The following is a 7,855-nucleotide window of genomic DNA, read 5'->3' as shown; positions in this document are numbered from 1 at the left end:
AGCTTTATAATGGAAAACTCTAAACAAGCCACATTTGTTTGATCTTTTAATATGCAAACTGAGTCCTGTAGAGTCTGAGAAATAGTTCTTGTTTATTTTGCCATTTCTCTGAGCACTGCACAGTCTGAGCTTAACGTGAATTTGCCGGGACGTCCACCCCTAGAAAGATTGTGGCATCGCCTTTAAACACACCTGAATGCGCCAGATCAGCAAACTACCAGATCTTCTGCTTTAATACCTTACTCTTAATTCCTGTGGAAGCAGTGACAAAAACCTTTCACATGACTGTGAACATGATGAAAATAGCAGTCTGTCTATTAGTGTTAGAATTAGCCTTGTGATAATGTTCCCATTTTAGTGTTTAGCTCAGAGCTGTCCCCACGAAGCACAACCTTACAAAGCTTCAAGTCTAATTCATTTATTATTTAGCACAAACTATGGCGCTTATATAGGATATGAACTGTCTGCTATTAACATAATGATTACGAGGGAGGAGAGCAAAGTGTTTAAATTACTCACCACTTAATGTTTTTTTTATTAAGTGAAACCACTTCTAACAATGCATTTATTAAATTATGTCCTTATCTGCTGGTAACTAAAGTAAGTAAATTTTTAATTGTGTTTGTGGTTGAAAGGGAAGTGGAACACTTTGATATCTAACATGTAAAACAGCTATTTAAATTACTTGATATCAACTCGAGGGAAATGACACAAACAAGATTTAATCATTTGATAGAGCTTGTTATCAAACCTCTTTGAGGTTGTATAATATCTGGATTTCCAAATGAATATAAGTAGAAACTCACCTATTAAATGTCTGATATTTATTTTATTTTTCCTGTTATATATCAGTGCAATCTTGTATTGTTTGTGCTGTGGACAGGGGAGACGGGCTCTCAGTTGCCGCACAGGAATAAAGGATGAATGAGCGGTTGATAAAGGAGGAATGTGATACCTGTGTTGTTTGGAAGGACAAGTTGGAGGGATGCAAGCAGGGAGGGGCAGAAAAAAAGAGAGAAATAGAAGGAGGGAAGGAAAGTCAAAATGACGTTGGGCTCTATCAGTCCCCGTGAGGCAGGATGATCACCTCCATCCTCCCCTTTACACACCCACTGTATAATGGCAGTATTTATCACACAGTCCCTGTTCACCGGGTAGCTTTCTCCAGCAGTGAGGAGATGATATGAAAGTGCAAATGTAGTTATAGTTTAAAAGCAGTGCCTAGGTACAACCTCCAAAAATATCCTGCCTGTGTGCTCCAAGATGTCTGTCTCTCTGGAAGCTGTGATGAAAATGTCGTCTTGAAAAGTCTAAAATGACTTCATCCAAATCTGAAGTGGGAACAGATGCACAGCAAGATGGGACCTGTGCGGTGTCTTTTAGTGTCTGCATATTTTGTTTGTGCATGTAAATTTCCTTTGTCTCTGTTTTAAAAGCAGCTCTTTGGGGGATTTTGCCTTTTTTTTCCTCCTTGACAGGAAGCCAAATGAAATCCTTTTTCCTCGCATACACACTCACTTCATCTTAGACTCGTGTTTGCAAGGCAAGCAGATTGCACCAGGTGTTATGGGCACAAACAAGCTTAGGTTCAGCCCCCGCGACAAGCTCTATTGTCAAAATAGTTGTTACATATAGAGTGATTAGTGATATTGCATTAAATGGAAGATGCAGCCTGTCACCTGTACACAGTGGAGGCTGTCCACCTCAGTGAGAAGTGTTCTCTGCCCTCAGCCATAAAATTTTATCTCTACAGAAAAAAACAACAACACAACAGTAAATATGTCACTTCCTATGAATGATGACTTCCCTTTGTGGGCCAAACAGTAGCAAACATGTTTCATTGTCAGGTTTAACAATGGTACCCCGTTCTTTATCTGAGTATGTGACACTGATCTCAAACAGCTGTAATGGCCTGCTTGGGTAGATAAGTAGAACATGGCTACAGATATGACAATCGTGCCTTAAAGCCAAGCTCTTTGCCTTTCGAAAGGGACGCTTTCACTCTCACTTTGACACTAGAATCAGGGATTTCTGTGACAGACATGCAAATGGATAGATGCATACATTTATTTCCAAATTACTATATAGTTTTTGTTAAACCTGCAGTTATTTCCGGTTCTGGTTCTGGTTCTTGTGAGTGGTTTTTGGTCTTCAGATTACAGATGTAAAGTACTCTAATCACTTTTTTTTTTATTACAGTGGAGTCCAGGGAATTAGTTATTTAGTTACTGCTAAGGAGGTCCACGTTTATAATTTGAAAAGCACCTTCAAGCTAAGCAGCGCTTCACAGCGAGGGTAGTGAGAACTGCTGAGGGGGAAAATTATGCTGATGTTATGGCTACAAAACAGCAAGCTTTAATTTGGTTGAAGCTGCTGCTCTGAAGGGAAACGAACAAACTTGTTGTTCCTAATGCGATGGAGGAAGTGCTACCAATATCATCCTTCTATGCAGAGAAGTATTTACAGTAGACTGAACAGTGACTGGTTGGAGACCAACACTGAAAATGTGATATCGCAAATTATTTGATCGGTCAAATACAAATGCAACTCGGGCATGTAGACATGGTGAAGATGACCTGCTGAAGTTCAAACCAAGCATCAGAATAAGAAGGACAAGAGGGGATTTGTGTGATTTTCAATGTGTCATTGTTGTTGGCTGGTGTGAGAATTTCAGAAACTCCTGATCTACTGTTATTTCTTCCCACACAATCATCTCTAGGGCTCATATAGAAAATGGTCTGAAAAAGAGAAAATATCCAGTGAGAACCAGTTCTCTTTCAGAAAATGCTTTGTCAGAGATCAGAGAAAAGATCCAGAATGCTTTGAGCTGAGAGGGAGGCAACAGAAACTCAAATAACCACCAAGGTGAGCAGAAGAGCATCTCAGAATGTTGAACTTTCAATCAATCCCTTTAACTCTAAAGAAGACAACACCAAGGTGCCACTTCTATCAGCTAAAAACAGGAAACTAAAGCTACATTTCAAGCAGGCTCACCAAAAGCGGACAACGCATCTCAAGCTAGTTTCTTGAAAATGACAGTGAGTTCACACACACTGTCACCACATGTCATGAGAGCACTTTTGGGATGTGATGAAGCAGGTGATTTGCCTCATGGGTGAGGATTCGACAAATTTGCAGCAACTGTGTGATGCTGTCATGTCAATATGAACCAAAATCTCTTCTATCTGCTTCTAGCACCTTTGCAGAATGTATTAAGGTAGTTCTGAAGGCACAAAGGAGTTTCAAATCAGCAACTAATAAACTTTTAAGTGTCTTTTGAGTGTATAAAAGTTTTTTATATCCTAACAAATTGCTTGGAGGTAGTTCTTTAATATAGTAGTTTACTTGTTAATGGCAGAAAATTAACAGTTGCTAAAAAGTTAGGATTCTTTTTTAAAAATAATTATTAATCCACAGAAGGGAGTCTGGATATAAACCACTGAGTGTTGTGCCAAATATATATATATATATATATATATATATATATATATATATATATATATATATATATATATATATATATATATATAAAACAATATATGCTTGTATATTAGAGAGAGAGAGTTTCCAAAGCAGGCCTGTGGTAAATAGCAATCACATATGGTTTCTGACAGGTACAAAAATGTGTCTATAGCTTTATCAAACATTTGTTAATTAGAGGAAGCATCTGGACCTGCCACGCAGTTTTGCCAAAACTCATTAGAATGCCATGCAGATATTTGTTCATACATGCCACAGAACAAACTACTGGACAACCACAAACGTCTGCACCAAATATTATGATTCTTCAATAAATAGCAGACACCAGCACCCAAAAGTCAACAGCAAATCAGAAAGATTCAACCTCTGGGAACCGTGTTTGTTTAGTTTGGGCCAAAAAGTCGAGCAACCAAACAACAGTGAAACTCCCCTTCCCTTCTGATTGCACTCCACCACCCCAACCCTCCAGAAAAAAGCTAAAATTCAGACAGACAGACTGTGACCTTTAGTTTGTAAGTGAAAATCTCCAAAACCTACCTAATATGCATTCTTATAACAACCCGGAGATACACCTAGGCTGTTGCTCTTACACTTGGCAAATCTCCACATGAGCAACAGAAGATAAGGTACATTTACAGACTTTGTAAATGTACCTGAGCTTAGTAAATGTAAAAAAACAAAAGGTGAAAGTGTACCTTGTGAGGGAATGAGTTCATGCGGTACTGCCTTAATTGAGACACATGCATTTTTAATGACCAGTCTTAGCTCAAAGCAAGAGAGGCATCAAATTATGCTAAGTTAGTAAAAAATGCTAATGGCTCAGCCATGATTCTGGCTTACTGCTGAAAGATGAAACTTACTCGTAGCAGTCCTTTCCCCCAGGTGAAATCTTTTAACTTGCATTTGGTGTATTCCTGAAAAGCTGAAAGGGTTGGTATGCAATTTAGAGGCTCCTTGTGCAGACTAGAATTACTCCCAAGACATAATTGTTTAATTCACATAACAAAATACAAACGTAAACATTTGTATGACCTGCGCAGACGTCAGCTCATGGTTATACAAATACATTTAATGTTCACTGCTTTTCAGTCCAGACACATTTTCAGTCTCCCTCCCTAGTTCAGTGGGATTCATCTCCAAGTTCTGGCGACACTCAAGATGTGGCATTTTAACTCGGTTTCGACACCTGGAGAGAATCGCGCAATATCAAAGAGAAGGCGTTGCTATGTCGCAGGGACCACTTGTCAGATACAGACAGACACAAACCGATGTTAAGATGAGTGCACATTTCTTTTTTTTCCCCCCTTTGGATATGTGATGCAGAGAAATCTGCACATACGCATACATGCATAGACAGGTACATAGACGCACATGCATCCACAGCCTGATTTCCCTTTGCTGCCATCTGTCAGTTGTTGAAACCTCAAGGGAGGTACGGTTGGCTGCAGCCTGTGCCACAGTTGGGTGCTAAAATGAAGAGCACAGCAGATGTTTGAGTTGCTTTTTTGAAAGTTCCTAAACCCATCTTTCCAAGAAGACTGCCAGTTTCATTCCACATGAGGCTGCTTAACATTCTCTTGTCATGAAATAATGTCATTTATTTAATGATGCCCCAGCAAAATGGTTGGAGAAGCATCTGTGTTCTGTTTATGATTGTCTTTGTGAAGGATGACCCGTGTAAGCTGAAAAAAGTTAATTCAAGACCTTTGGAGGACAGCCCAGCAGGACTGTCTGCTCTATTCATTTGAGGATTATTTATATTACACCCAATCACAACACTCGCCTCAAGGTGCTTAATACCGCACAATAAAGATCCCACAGTATTTCAGTGAAAATCCCCAATAATCAGAAGTTGCCCATCAGATGGATAGGCGACAGTGGGAAGGAAAAACTCACTTTTAAGAGGAAGAAACGCCCAGCAGTACCAGGCTCAGTTAGGTAGACGTCTGCCCCTTGGTATGGGATTGAGTTAAAGAGAAAAGAAAAAGTAGATCTGTAACATCTGCAAATAAACAAATAAACAAAAAAGGAGTTGAAAACACTGAAATGCACTGTAGGCCTGGAAATTAAGATGTCTGTGATGTCACTGTAACATCACGCTTCCTGCAATGGTATCATTTCCCCCTACGAAGGACTGCACAAATAACCCACAAGAGCCTTTTCTATACCAGCAGCCCATCAGGGTGGTGAAGACTGATGAGAGGAGGAAAAGGTTTCACTCGTTTCACATTCACACGCCCGGTATGACATCACTACCTCATTGTAAAGAACCCCTCAAACAATAAGAGGCATGCCCCGTTAATTCCCAGCTGAGGTGATTCTACAGCCTTGCATTACTCATTGATGGATGACACAGTGAATCCTCTCTTTCCATTGTTCCTGAACATTAAACAAATTAGCTGTGTCTATAAGCCTTAGCCCTGCTGATGTCACAAGAGCTCTTCTGTTGAAGTAGATTAGTTGCTTATATGATCTGGTGGAAGGAGCAAGCCTTCATAAGCCGTTTCTTTGAAAAGAGATATCGAATTCTTCTTTTGGATTGTTCTATTTGGATAAAAGATTGCATGAAGTTCAAAGTCAAACAGCAGGGGTCTCTTTCTTTTTAGATATAACAGAAATGTGAGCAAGTAGGGATTTAACGTCTTACTCAAGGACAGTTAACAAGAGCATTTTATTATTTTGCATGTCTTCCACATGTGCCCTGGAAAAGGACTAAAAGTCATACTGGCTGCTTGCTGAGTAAAAACGAAATAATAAACTCAATTTACCTCCACCACCTGCACACTCTCTCTCTACCCAATTGACATGGAGTATTCATGTGGAGGGTTTGTTGCATTAAAGGCTATTTTAACAAGAATCAAATGGGATTGCAAGTAAGTAAGTAAAATTTATTTATATAGCACATTTCACAGATAAAAATCACAAAGTGCTTTACAATAAGATCAGACATACAAGTTAAAATTAATTAAAAGCCCGTTTGTATAAAAATGTCTTCAGCTGCTTCTTAAAGGAGTCAGTAGAGTCTAGACAGCGTAAAGAAGCGCCTTGAGGCGACATTTGTTGTGATTTGGCGCTATATAAATAAAATTGAATTGAATTGAATTAAAGACAATGGCAGAGAGTTCCACAACTTAGGTGCCAGTGCCTGAAAAGCCCGATCCCCACGTGTTTTAAACTTAGTACGTGGGACCACCAGTAGCCTCTGACCTGAAGACCTAAGTGCTCGGGATGAAGCATAAGGTTTCAACAGGCAGAGATATACTGGGGAGCTTCACCGTGCAGAGCTCTCAAAGTTACAACTAAAATTTTAAAATGAACCCTAAAATTTACAGGCAACCAATGAAGAGAAGCCAAAACTGGGTTAATGTGTGACCTCTTGTTTATACCAGTTAAAAGTCTTGCCGCTGCATTCTGTACAGACTGAAGGCGATCCAGAGCTGATTTGTTGAGACACGCAAAAAGACCGTTACAATAATCTAAACGAGAAGAGATAAAAGCATGAATAATCATCTCAAGTTCTGCCTTTGACACCAGTAGTCTGAGTTTCGAAATGTTTCTTAAATGATAAAAACAGTTCTGGACAAGTTGTTTAGAGTGTTTCTCAAGAGACATTGAACTGTCAAATATAACACCTAGGTTTCTGAGACTCGACTGAAATGAAGGGTCTAAAAAACTGATATGCTGCCTAATTTCTGAGAGCATGTGATTGGTTATAACGCCCTCCACCACTGTCTGCTACAAGAAAGTGCACTGCTTGTTTTGTCTTGGAAACAGAATAAATCTACAAATAAATGTGTGTTCCATGGAGTTCACTGACTAATAAACATCATCCAGCATTGACTGCCTGTGTACTCCCACCTTAACTACTAAATATGCCATGTGCGAGGGTGGCAGGGTGAAAATGGGAAAGTGCCATAATGAAAGCATGCTAACATGCCTGCATGTTGACTGTAGATATGTTTACTGTACATTGATCATCAACCTACTTTGGTATGTAAACACTCACAGAAGGTACATCAGCAAACTGCTGGTGATCGCGACAAGTAACGAACATCGCAATCAGAAAGGTATTTTTGTGCAGCGCCATCTTTGGGATTGATTTTGCTCTGCTGCTTCCAGCAACCTTTAGCAACCACTTGCCAACTAGTTGGGGAATACACATTTTTCCATAGCACCCAGAGGTTATCAGGGGGTCCCCGAACGATTACTAAGCATGTGTGACTTTGGCCTTAGTAAAAAGACAGCCTACATTAAATTGAAAAATAACATTTCTTTATTTATGCTCTCAGCAGTGAAACAAAAATGGTTTCAATAAAATAGCTAATGTTTAATTTTCATGTAAAGATATCCAGCAAAGCCAGGACATTCATAGATC

This window comes from Neolamprologus multifasciatus, chromosome 17, assembly GCF_963576455.1.
Source record: "Neolamprologus multifasciatus chromosome 17, fNeoMul1.2, whole genome shotgun sequence".
Classification (NCBI taxonomy): Eukaryota; Metazoa; Chordata; class Actinopteri; order Cichliformes; family Cichlidae; genus Neolamprologus; species Neolamprologus multifasciatus.
This window is presented reverse-complemented; position numbering follows the sequence as displayed.